The sequence below is a fragment of the Silene latifolia genome, chromosome 9 (assembly GCF_048544455.1).
Source record: "Silene latifolia isolate original U9 population chromosome 9, ASM4854445v1, whole genome shotgun sequence".
Classification (NCBI taxonomy): Eukaryota; Viridiplantae; Streptophyta; class Magnoliopsida; order Caryophyllales; family Caryophyllaceae; genus Silene; species Silene latifolia.
The window spans coordinates 91,882,747-91,897,143 of NC_133534.1; positions in this window are offsets into that span (position 1 = coordinate 91,882,747).

Consider the following 14,397-nt stretch of genomic DNA (forward strand, 5'->3'; position numbering starts at 1 on the left):
TAAGGGCTAAACTAGTAATTACACTTTTTAAGTTGAGCAAGGAGGACCCGGTATTTTCTGAGAGAAGGGCTTCTCTTTTCGTAGCTTGAAGAAGACAACCCGCGCCGTGAAGAAATCCGGGCGGATTAAGGTCGGGACGGCCGGATTTGGGCGATGGAATCCGAGCGGATTCTGAGGAATCCGGACGGATTGTTGAGGGGGAATCCGAGCGGATTCAGGCACGGGACGCTCGGATTGTGCAGAGGCTGGACGGGCGGATTGCTGACAATCCGCTCGGATTGTCAGTCAGCATAGTAACTTCTTCTTTTCTTCCCTTTTCTTCATAAATTCCTTGGGGATTTCCTTGGGGACTCAAGGATCTTTCCTCAACATTGCTCTTCTACTATGATATGTACAAAGGCCTTCTAATCTTGTCTCTCCTTGATGCTTGGTCATTGAATTCGATCAATTTAGTCTCGTTTTGCCATGAAAATGCAAGATTCTTACTCCTTTCCTACCAAGGGATCAAAATCTCAAAGAATATGCAAAACAAAGAACTAAAGATAAGAAATGACCCAAATAAGCACTAAAAAGCATGGAAACAAGGCTAATTCGGGGGCTAAATATGCGCCAATTATGGTCACATCAAATATCCCCAAACCGAACCTTTGCTCGTCCCGAGTAAAGAGGTGACAAAGCCTAGGACCAATACTAACCTATCCTAATAATATAGCCGATATGAGACAATTAGCGGGTCTCACTCCGCCCCTTCAACTCACAACAAGACAACCATGAGGTAGGATGCCTTCTTGCAAGGCAAGGTGGGTCTTGCCAATATGGCGACACATCCAATCATTTAGCCCACAAAAACACATAATGGATGCATCTACAAAAAGAATAGCCACTTCCTCATCAAGTGGCGGAAATTATCTACAAGGGAAGCAATTCAAGGGTACACAATCCTTCATAGATGCAATTTGTTCAAACTACTAAGCCTAGAAGGATACCAATAAATCACCTCCAAAATGTGTCAAGCTAGGGTACCTTTGTCCTCAATCGTTAAATGCTTTTGTCAAGAGTAGACTCCCTATGGTGTTAGAAACACTGGAGGATCGCGGAATTCCCCCTCTTGCCTAGACAAGAAGAAGGGTCGTCCCCTCTCTACCATGCACAAAAATGGATATGATGGATAAAGGGATCAATAGATATTTGAGTTTCATTTTGGGAGTTTGCTTTTGTTTTTGTTTTCCCCCCAATTTCTTGTGGCATTTGACATTTGAGAACACTTTCTTTGCCATTTCTTTTTAATTTTTGGCATTTCAATACTTGACAACTTTTTTGCATTTCTTTTTGAATATTTTCAAAGTCACCCCAATTAGTAACGAGGGTGCCTTGTATATGAAGCTTAGGAGTTCTATTTTTGCTCCTCTTTTTCATTTGATGCAATTTGCAAACTTTCTTTCACTTTTCATTTCATTGAACTCAAATTGATTTCTTTTTGTGCCCATTCCCTTTGATGACAAAAATGTATGGTAGAACATGGATGATGGATGTATGGGTGCATGGTTTCAAGGGTCACCTTGGAATAAACGGTAGCCAAGGAGTTATCACACCACAAGGTACTCTTGACTCGGCCTTAAACCATGGGTCAAAGGATACTAGCATGACACATCCTAGGGTGTTTTACAAGTATTCTAACAAGCAAAGTCTTAAGAACAAAAGGCATCTACTAGGGCCTATATACACTTGTCAAGCTTCCTAAATAGACGGTTTCGCAAAATTTTTCTAACATGCAACTACATGCCATAGTGCAACTAGCATATAAACATCCTAATGCATATGATTCTACCAACTAATATGACAAATAATCTAAATGGAAGTCCTAGATTCACATTGTTATACCGCATCAATCAAAATAAAGCCACATAGTCATTAACATAAAGAGGAAAAAGGAGATTGGAAAGATCATACCATGCGGTCTTCAATATCCTCATGTCTCGGATGTGGCGTAGTCAATCAATGTGAACAAGGATAAGACAAACACAATATATACAAGACAATATATACAAAGGAAATGAACTTGTTTTTGGGTTTTCAATTTTTTCAATTTTTATGATTTTTGAAATTTTTCAATTTTTATGGGTTTTTTGAATAAGAATAAAATGTTAGAATTCCCATCCCCACACTAATATGGGCATTGTCCTCAATGGCCAAAATGATGGAAATTATGCAAAGATGATGCATGATTTCTATACTAAATGCAATTCTATACTAAGCTATACTACATGATGCATGGTTTTTGTTATGACGGAGAGGATAATTTAGATTACCTTCCGTTGTGTATGCATTAACTTCCCCAAACCGAGTAAGACACTATTGCTAATGTCAAAGGATGGGTATAGTTCATGCACACACTATGCTATGCATGAAACTAACTTGTCATTTTGGATTTTACAAATGGGAACAATAAAATAAGAACACCTCAATGGTACCGAGGTGTAAGTCCTTTGATGTTGCTAGGACTATTCCAACAATGATCAAAATGAAATAAAATACAAAAGGACAAGACACAAACTTTTTTTCATGAAAAATAAAGATAAAGAGGAGAGATGAGAGAACTTCACTTGAACTTAGGTGGTCGCTCATGCTTGCTCCACCTAGTGATGAAGTAGTCTCTTAGGCATCCGCATCATCTCCCTCTATATCGCTATCCCAAATATCCTTTGAAGCATCACTTAAACTTGGATCCATGAATTCATCTTCACTCTCAAGCTTCACCGTATCACCTCCACAAGAATCGCCACTCTCCTCCCCTTTGTGACCGTTCGCCCCTTCATTGGCCTTATCCGAGTTGGGAAAGAGCAATTCCATTTGAGCCCATGAGGGGAAAGCTCCTTCCTCACTAATCCATCCTTTTTTAGCCATCTCATAGTATTGGGGGTAAAGAGCATAATAAGTGTCCACGGAGGTCTCATATTGACGGTAGTGTAAGTCTTGCAAAATTCCCGTGACAAAGTCGTCACGGGGGAGGATGAAGGGATTTGGATGGTTATATGGTTGGTAGGGAAAGGGGTAAGGAGGCACTTTTATCTTCTCATTTTGAGTTTGCTGTTCTTGTTGTTGTGGTGGTGGATTTTGTGGTGGTGGAGTTTGCCTTGTTTGACTTGGGATGAGGTAGGAGGGCATTGGGGACAAGCTTCCTCTTCTTGGGGAGATCCGTGGTAGATCGGTTATTGGGAGATAGATAGGATCGCTCCCTTTTGTCAACCACTTTATCCTCTTATCGACCCCCTCAAGGGTTATCCAATGGTGTTGGACGACAAGGAGGTCTTCATTAATTCTCGTGCTCCCCGTAAGTGGAGTGTACTCATTGTTCTCATTGAACCTTGGGTTAAAGTGCTTTGCAAGTCTAGTTATGAGTCCACCATTCACTATGTGCTTCATTCCATCATCATCCCCATTTCTAAACCTTGCCCACTTCTCTAGCAAAACTAGAGGTGCATTGAAGTGATACCTATCTCTCCCTTGAATGTTGAGGTATGATTCCATAAATACAAGGTCCAATTGGTTGACGATGGCCGGATCTCGGCGGGCGAAGAGAGTACCCGAAAGAAATCGATATGTAAGCCTCAAGATCGGGTTTTGGATGTGAAAAGCAAGGCATTCCTTGGTAAGAATGACATCCCGGCCCGTCATGGCCCTCCACAATGGTGCAACATTATACTTTTTGGGCTTTGATGTTCGGGTAGGCGAAACATCAAGTCCGAACACATTAGCAAACTCGACAAGGGTCATCATCCTAGAAACATTTTCCAACCTAAACTCTATGCATATCACTTTGTTTACGGTTGTAATCTTCAAAAAGCTTAAGAATTCTAGCACAAGGGACCGATAGGTTGGTTCATACATGCGAAAGAGAGTTGAAAGACCAAAAACCTCAAAGAGTGCTTCTACTTGGTGAAAAATCCCAAGCTTTCTTAAGGTAGCATGACAAAGAAATTTAGTGGGAAGAATATTCTTACTTAAGAGTCGGTGGAAGACCAATCACTACACATCATCAAGGAATTCCACATTCGAGAAGTCATCGAGCCTTGTGAGATCTACAATCTCTACATGTTCCTTTCTAATGGTGTTGAGATGTGAGGTAGAGGAACTTCCCACCATCCTTGGTCTTCTTGCACTTCTAAAGAAGTCATCGGGCGGATTCTTCACAATCCCCTCGGATTTTGGCACAGAGAAAAATCCCAAAATTTCGACGCCATAAGACGGGCGTCCCGAGCATAAGACGCTCGGATTCTTTCATGGTGGGACGGGCGTCTTTTTGAGAAGACGGGCGGATTCCAGTACAGAGATTTTCCTTGAAATGCATAGGTGAAAAGACGGGCGTCTTTTATCAAATCCGGCCGGATTCCATGGGACGGGCGGATTCTTTACTAGACGCTCGGATTCGACCTCAGTCCATAAATATTCAATTTCTTAGCGTAGCTGGACGTACGGTTTCTCCCCTATACGCCCGGATTCTGACAAGACGGCCGGATTCTCTGGAATCCGCAGGGATTCTGGCTGCGAGTTTTGACTTCTTCTCCTTTCTTCAATGCGTCCCCACACTCGAGGATTTGCTCCTTCCTTCATTCAAAAACTCATTAGTGACCCTCCCTCACTTACGCTCATGAAAAGAGTCTATGCTACTTATTAAAACAAATGCAATAAATAAATACAAGTTAGAGGGTTAGTATATTTACAAATGGTGGTTTAGGGAGGACTCCACCAAACTCTCCCTTAGATGGTCCTTTCAAGGGGAAGGAGGCCCGAGGTAGGTAGCCTCGACCTCTCCAACAAACGCTCCTTCATAGTAGGGCTTCAACCTTTGACCATTTACCTTGAATTTGCTTCCATCGTCCGCCTTGAGTTCGAAATCTCCATATTTTCCAACTTCGGTTATCACATGGGGACCCATCCATCTAGAGTTCAATTTTCCCGGAAAGAGTCGGTAGCGGGAATTGAATAGAAGGACTTTGTCTCCCTTATTCAAGGCCTTTTGTCTAATTCTTTTGTCATGAAGCAATTTTGTTCTTTCTTTGTAAATCTTTGCATTCTCATAGGATTGTAGTCGGAATTCTTCCAACTCTTGGATTTGAATCATCCTCCTTTGACCGCTCAATTTGAGATCAAGATTGAGTGATCGGATTGCCCAATAAGCTTTGTACTCCAATTCAATTGGCAAATGACATGCTTTCCCATATACAAGCTTGTAGGGGGAGGCTCCTATGGCAGTTTTGTAGGCCGTCCTATAAGCCCAAAGAGCATCATCAAGCTTTGTGCTCCAATCTTTCCGAGTCTTGTTCACAACTTTTTCAAGGATTTGCTTGATCTCTCTATTTGAAATTTCCACTTGACCGCTTGTTTGAGGATGGTATCCCAAGCCGGTTCGATGTTGAACACCATATTTGGTCAAAAGGGATGCAAGCTTTTTCTCATGGAAATGTGTTCCTCCATCACTAATGATTGCTCTAGGAACTCCAAATCTTGGGAAGATTATCTTCTTGAAAAGTTTGGTGACCGTTTTCGCATCATCATTTGGGGTGGCAATTGCCTCCACCCACTTTGAAACATAATCGACGGCCACAAGGATGTACTTATTCCCATTGGATGTCACAAAGGGCCTTTGGTAGTCAATTCCCCAAACATCGAAGATTTCTACCTCTAGGATGCCTCTTTGTGGCATTTCGTTCCTCCAAGATATATTCCCCGTTCTTTGACAAGCATCACAATGAATGATGAATTCTCTTGTATCTTGGAACATTGTAGGCCAATAGAAGCCCGATTGGAGGATTTTTGCAACGGTTCTTCTTGCTCCATGGTGCCCACTGTAGGGTGATGAATGACATCCTTCCAAGATTCCTTGGATTTCCCATTGAGGGATGCATCTCCGGTAGAGCCCATCACTACACTCCTTGTAGAGGTTTGGGTCATCCCAAAAGTACCTCTTCACTTCGAATAGGAATCTCTTCCTTTTGGTTGTGGTTCAAGTTTGGAGGGAGCACTTTTCCAACAATATAGTTAGCATAATCGGCAAACCATGGGGTGATGTGCCTTTCAAGTTGTGTTTGAATAGCCATCAAAATATCGTCGGGAAATGAGTCATTGCTCGGGGTTTCTCCATTTTCATCATGAAACCGGATCCTTGACAAGTGATCCGCCACTACATTCTCGGCTCCTTTCTTGTCTCTTATTTCCAAGTCAAATTCTTGAAGGAGCAAAATCCATCTCAACAATCTTGGTTTTGCCTCCTTCTTTATCAAAAGATGTCGAAGAGCACGGTGATCCGAAAATACAATCACCTTGGATCCAAGCAAGTAGGAACGGAATTTATCCAAAGCATATACAATGGCAAGAAGCTCCTTTTCGGTTGTATCATAATTCACTTGAGAAGGGTCGAGGGTTTTGCTTATGTAATAGATGGCATGAAGAGCTCTCCCTACCCGTTGGCCAAGAACCGCTCCAACGGCGTAGTTGCTAGCATCACACATAATCTCGAAAGGTAACTCCCAATTCGGGGGTTGAATGATTGGTGCCGAGATTAATGCTTCTTTGATTCTATTAAAAGCTTCATCACACTCGTCAGTAAATTGGAATTGGGCATCTTTAAGCAAAAGTTGAGTGAGGGGTTTTGCTATTTTCGAAAAATCTTTTATGAAACGACGATAAAAACCCGCGTGACCGAGAAAACTTCTCACCCCTCTAACATTCACGGGAGGTGGGAGTTTCTCTATCACCTCAACTTTAGCTTTATCGACCTCAATGCCCTTTTCCGAAATCAAGTGACCCAAAACAATTCCTTCATTGACCATGAAATGACACTTTTCCCAATTTAAAACAAGGCTAACATCTTCACATTTTTGCAATACAAGAGAAAGATTATGCAAGCATGAGTCAAAGTCCTTTCCATAAACACTAAAATCATCCATAAAAACTTCCATTATGGTCTCTAAATAATCGGAGAAGACACTCATCATGCATCTTTGGAAAGTGGCGGGGGCATTACATAATCCAAAAGGCATCCTCCTATATACAAAAGTGCCATAAGGGCATGTGAAGGTGGTCTTATGTTGGTCATCCGGGTGTATAGGGATTTGGAAGAATCCCGAATACCCGTCAAGGTAACAAAAGAATTTGTTAGAGGCTAACCTCTCAAGCATTTGGTCAATGAATGGTAAGGGGAAGTGATCTTTTCTTGTTGCGGAGTTTAATTTCCGGTAGTCAATGCACATACGCAAACCGGTGATCATTCTTGTGGGTATTAATTAATTCTTTTCATTTGTCACTACCGTGGTACCTCCTTTCTTAGGTACCACTTGAACGGGGCTAACCCACAAAGAATCCGATATGGGATATATGATTCCCGCATCAGGTAATTTCATGACTTCTCCTTTGACAACTTCTTGCATGTGGGGGTTCAATCTTCTTTGGGGTTGAATGGTAGGTCTATGGTCGTCCTCTAGATGAATTCTATGCATGCAAAAGTCGGGACTTTTCCCCTTAAGGTCATCTAGACTATAACCTATAGCCTTCTCATGTTGTTTCAACACATCAAGCAATTTTCCCAATTGGTCATCATCAAGTCTATCATTAACAATCACGGGTTTGGTCTTTGATTCATCAAGGTAAGCATATTTCAAATTTGGGGGAAGGGGTTTCAAAGTAGGAGTTTGTACCTTACTTTCTTCCTTTGGAGTTTCATTGAGAATTTGCTCCATCTCCATTAGACATTCCATTCTCATAGCATACTCAACTTCACTTTCATCAACCTCATCATATTCAAATGCCATGATGGGTTCCTCTTGCTCTTGAGTTTGCAAAATATCCTCTAGGATGGATTGCTCATCCTCTACGGGTTGACATGCTTCTACTAGAATATTATGCACCAACTCGGATTGTGCATGAGTAAGTTCCTTGTTAGCTAGAGCGGCCTCAAAGAGATCCACCTCCAACTCCCAATACATGCTCTTAGCCTCACTTGCTTCTAAGGCTTCTAATGCTTGCATGGGATCCTTGAAGTAAGGGATACTCAAGTGGTCCTCTACAAAACAGTCTACGAAATCCATCTCGCAAAATATCAAACAACTCGAAAAATGATTAGAACAAACCTTGAGGAGTTTTACTTCCTCAAGGTGAAGAAAGACACAACTAATAACAATAAAAAGAAATCTAAATCAAACAAACACCGTCCCCGGCAACGGCGCCATTTTTGATGCGCAACCGCTTGGTGTTCACAAATTAAGATGTGGTCGTTGGTCACGGTCGAATCAAAACACAATTTATAGCTTAACAAGCAACTCTACAATTAGTAAAGAGGCAAGTAAAGGTCGGATCCCAATGGACGGGAGTTGAAATGAGATTTCTATTGCAACTAGTGGTGTCTAAGGGGTGTCACTAATTGGGTTGATGTAGAAGGTTACTAAACTAGAATAACAATGAAAATAAACAAGCAAGATGAATAAAAAGGGGTGTAAACAATTGATTAAAGACACTAGGGTGTCATGGGATCATAGGGGAATCATGGGATATGATCATACAAACATGTTCTCAAATTATAAGCAAGCAATTATTGTTGTGATGGATTGAGTTGGGTTATATCTTACAATCCTAGGAAAGTTTGGGTCCCGGAGCCGAATCGATTAGATTGTAAAACACCTACAAGTCGACTTAATCTTCCCTACTCAACAACATGCATGGTCTAATGAGACTCGAGTTGGGTTATGTCTTACAAGTCTCATTGAAAAGATAGGAGATGATTGTAAATGCAAGGATTCATAGGCTTAGCATTTAATCAAATATAACATGTGCATGAGTTGAGATCAAAACAGGCAAGCAAATAAAACATGAAAGCATATTAATTTAAGCATGAATCATTCCCCATGTTGGTTTCCCCTAATCACCCATTAACCCTAGCTAAGAGACTAATCACTCATTATCATGTTGATCATGATAGCAAGGTTGTCAATCATACCAACAATATGAAACATGATGAATAAATGAAAGTAATTAACAATAATTAAAAAGGGATTAAGAGATTATACCTACTAATGATTCCAATAACAAAGCAAGAATAATAGAAGTACTTGAATGCTAGATTGAGAGGTTGTCAATCTCCCAATAATAACCCAAATAATCTTCGATTACCCAAAATAAAGGATGAACAAAAGAGAGATTAAAGAACTAAAACTTGGATTAAAACTTGATTAATACTTGATTACAATATTGAAGAGAGATTTGATTGATATTAACTACACTAATTATTGATAAGAAGAACATGCTCCTCTAATTAGCCTAATGGGGTATTTATAGTGAAAATTAGGGAGGATGCATTAGGGTTAACTAAGGGCTAAACTAGTATTTACACTTTTTAAGTTGAGCAAGGAGGACCCGGTATTTTCTGAGAGAAGGGCTTCTCTTTTCGTAGCTTGAAGAAGACAACCCGTGCTGTGAAGAAATCCGGGCGGATTAAGGTCGGGACGGCCGGATTTGGGCGATGGAATCCGAGCGGATTCTGAGGAATCCGGACGGATTGTTGAGGGGGAATCCGAGCGGATTCATGCACGGGATGCTCGGATTGTGCGAGAGGCGGACGGGCGGATTGCGACAATCCGCTCGGATTGTCGATCAAAGACATAGTAACTTCTTCTTTTCTTCCCTTTTCTTCATAAATTCCTTGGGGATTTCCTTGGGGACTCAAGGATATTTCCTCAACATTGCTCTTCTACTATGATATGTACAAAGGCCTTCTAATCTTGTCTCTCCTTGATGCTTGGTCATTGAATTCGATCAATTTAGTCTCGTTTTGCCATGAAAATGCAAGATTCTTACTCCTTTCCTACCAAGGGATCAAAATCTCAAAGAATATGCAAAACAAAGAACTAAAGATAAGAAATAACCCAAATAAGCACTAAAAAGCATGGAAACAAGGCTAATTCGGGGGCTAAATATGCGCCAATTATGGTCACATCACTTATGTTATGTTTTAATTTAAAATGCATATTTCACAAATTAAAAATCATTTACAAATTAAATAAATCACATTTAACAAATTGACTAATAATTCAAAATTACTTTCTCATAAAATGGTCATTTAAATACTCGTTAGTATAATTCACAACATCTTGTAATTATAACTAACTTATCATTCTCATGTCGCGTGTTTCGCAAACACCGATTAATTTTAGTAATATAACTTCTTAAATTACTAAATAAAATCTTATTTAATCACATTATAATAAGATGTCATTTTCTCTCTTATGATAATAATTTGTTTAATTTTAAGGAATTAATTAATCTGTATCGACATACAATTAATTAACCTTTTTCAATTAAGGGAATCGTCCTTTAGGTGTGACCTCAAAGGATCAACTGATCACCACCGTCGCACGACAGCAGGGTCAAACTCTAGCCAGCCAATCATTACCGATATGTGTGGACCAGTTGACTATATATGTAATGTATCATCCCTTTCGTATTCTTGTTATGAGATTTAAATATGTGATCAATATGATCGACAATTGTGATCGCATTATTGTCGGAGGACACATATTCCAACACTATACTGCCTTAACCTCTAAGCATGTGGCCAAGTTCATACAAACCAATACCGTCTATCGATATGGGTGTCCACATGAAATAATTAGTGACAATGAGTCCCATTTTCAAGTCGAAACCGAACAATTGTTGGCCAAATACAAAATCAAGCATCATCATTCCTCGCCCTACCAAACTCAGACTAATGGTGCAGTAGAGGCAGCCAACAAAAACGTCGTCATGATCCTCAAGAAAATTATTGATAATTATCGAGATTAACCTAACAAGATAACCTTCGCGTTATGGGGATATTGAACTTCGGCAGTGTTAGAAATCTATATCTCATAAAACAACATATTCTTATATGTTACAATTTAATTTAGTCATAAAATTAATTTAGATCTTATGCATGCAGACATGAATAAATATAAAGAAGAAATCGTCATTCTTACAATAGAAATTTCGGATTATTGGGCACAAATGAGTTCTCCTACTCACTTGTTCTTAAGCTCTCCTAAAATTGGATGAACAAAGGATTCAAGTTTATAATCCCTCCCAAGGAATAATACCCAAGATAACCTCTTAATAAAATTAATATTATTAATACTAGAACAATATTAATCTAAATAAAATTGACCCAAAAATATTTATTTTGGTCTCTTAATTTTCGGTTAAGAGAGGGGAAAAGAAGAAGTAATTTTGTCTCTCTAAAACTCTATATTTTAGATGATAGAGTGAATGAATAATACAATAGAATACATATAGTGTATATTAGACAAATTATAGAGAAAAATCCTTGGCTTTTCTCTATGACAAAACCGGGTAGGGTGGGCTGGTGTTGGCCAATGCATGATCAAGTTGCTCTTCACAAAAACAACTAGGTTTGCATGGCTAGTAATTAGGTAAAATGATTATGCTTTCCACTTAATTAATCAACACAATATTTATCCTAATACACCCTCTATTTCGGTCCATTTAAGATAAAATGGATTCCATTTTATTTTTGTTAATTTGTCAATTTGTCACATGTCACAAGTCATGTAAAATTGTTATGCATTTTTAACATATTAAAAATCAACGCATTAATAAAAATACGTCATGTACAAAATCGACTTAGTAATTCATAATTACTTGTACCAAAATAATTTACCAATTATAAATCACAACATCTTGTATTTATAATAAATTATTCATTCAAATGCAATTGTTTCCTTAAACAATAATTTCATCTAAGTAATAAAACAATTTGATCACTTAGACTGTATCTCATTTAATCAAGTTATAATGAGATACGTAAATATTACTTCCAAAATCGTCCATCAATTTTAAGTAATTTAATTAACCGGTATCGTCATACGATCAATTAAATAATCAATTAAGAGTGTTACCCTTTAGGTATGACGGGGATCAACTGATCACCACCGTCGCACGACAGTAATGTCAAACTCTAGTCAGCCAATCATTACCGATATGTGTGGACCAGTTGACAGTAAAATATTACTTCCCAATTGTATTCTTAAAATGAGACTTAAACATGTGATCATCATGATCGACAGTTGTGATCGCATTATTGTCGGAGGACACATATTCCAACAATCTCCCACTTGTCCTCGACAAGTGTGCATCACCAATTCTCTTATCCTATTACTATCTCCCACTCAATGCAAGGTGTCTTTCAGGTCATACTTGCAAGTTATCATATCGAGAGTGGTTTCCTCGATCTGGAGAATAACTGATTGACCGGATTCATCTACCATATATATCTTCCGAGTGTGGCCACGCATTTCCAGTTCATTACTCCTCGAGTGGCCCTGAGATATTTTTATAACCCTGACAAGGGGTGGACAATTCCTATCGCACTTATTCCCTTCGACTAGCCACAGCCATCATAACCCAAAATATGCCCATTTGACCCCATTTACGAAGGTCGTAGTAACACAAATCAAAGTTAATCGAAATCGTGCCATCTTAGGCGAACAGTCTTTAGTCAAAATAATCGACTCATTAGAATACTATAGTAGCTCTCGCCACGACCAGGCTATATAAATTTGCCAGAACTCTATAAGCGGTCATAAGGCCCGACAAGGTGTTCCTAATAGTCTGCCTATGTGATCGACTAGTCATCACACATGACTCCATGGCACTTGAACTTGCCATCAATCGCATCACACTTTAGTCACTTCGAGACGTCACCTCATGTAAGTAACTATGGGCGAATACAATGCTAATCCGTGTTCACTTTAACGGGGTTCAATTGTCTCTTACAACCCGTTTGGATGTAACAAAGTATAAGGTGAGTTAATAATAACTCAAAAGACAAATGTCGACATCACATTCGGGTAGTCAATACCATATTACAACCTTGTGATGTATATCGTAAGTGTGTAAACACTAGTTGATTGCAATAGAAGTTTAACATACCTAGTGTCCATGTGTTCAAAGTTCTTATATTGCATTTTCCTTTATATTCATGTTATCTTTCATAGCATGAACCTTACCAAGTACACATATAGGTTCCCAACCTTGGTTTGGGTTCTTTATCTTGAAAGAACTTTCTTGTTGTTTATCACATAACCAACGAATTGTGGTGGATGATATAACTTGCACTGGTCAAGTGTTCTACCAACTCACAATGCACTAGGTATACGTTTTGTAGAGTCTTGCAACAATTTGTCAAGATGATTAGCCTAGCACTTCTCATAAGTCCTAGCATATTAGAAAATATTAGTTTTGTGTAATTTCTTACTTCAACTAAGTATTTTTCAAAGCTTCTTATTTCTCCTTTTAGCTTGAAAAGCTTAGGATTTTCATAAATCCTTACGTGTGATCGAACTTCAATATGTGCAACCTCTTGTCACATAACAGAGTGTTCTGTCCATCACTGGAATCGCTTATTAGTTGTCCTCGAGAATTCATGACGATTCTTCTATGGCTTCCCAGTGATTCATCATGCTCTTATGCATATGATTCATAATTGGACATGTGCATGATTATTCTAATGGCGGAAACATTAGTAATTAACAATCATGTGATCAGCCATTCTTAGGTTCAATGAACGACCATGACTGCTAATGGCATTTCCATTTTCATTGACATGAATAACCTATGTTTCTCGTTGATTCGATGTGTATATCTCAATACCTATCCAACATCTCATCATGTGATTGGATTCATCATAGTCCATTTTCATCCAAAATTGAAAACTCAAATACTTCTTTGTGAAAGATAGTATTAGCTCGTCATTCTCAATGAGTAATGAGTTATAAATTTTTACAAGATGATTGCTCCCACTAAATTCCATGTCTTCACATGATAATTTCCAACTCCCACTTAATTCCACATGTTTTGCAATTGACTACTCAATCGAAACATTTCAAGAATTGAAATATAGTTTCTGTTGGGCCCTAAATTATCCTGCCTGACCTGATATAGGCCAGGCAACTGCCAAAGACAACTTCCAGGCTCTAGAGATCCAAAACCAGGCATTACTCCAAGATTGACAGGCACTAAGCAGGAGTTGATTGAAGACAGGCGAATAATAACCAGCAGCCTGAAAAGATAAAGCACCAGGCCATTGCAGGGCAACAAACAAGCAGTCTCATATGTTCCCTACAAAAAAGGAAGACCAATTCCAGAAGGCAAAGATATAGGGAGCAGTCAAAGCAACGGCTAAGAAAGAAGCAACCATCTCCGGGTAAATAGGGCACATTCCCTATTTACCAGGAACACCTAAACGGCACAAAGAAATTGAAAGCAACCACCTATAAATAGAAATAAAGTGAAGACAAGAAGGGGGATCTGAGATATCATCACTTTTACTCATATACTTTGTATTCTTAAGCAATA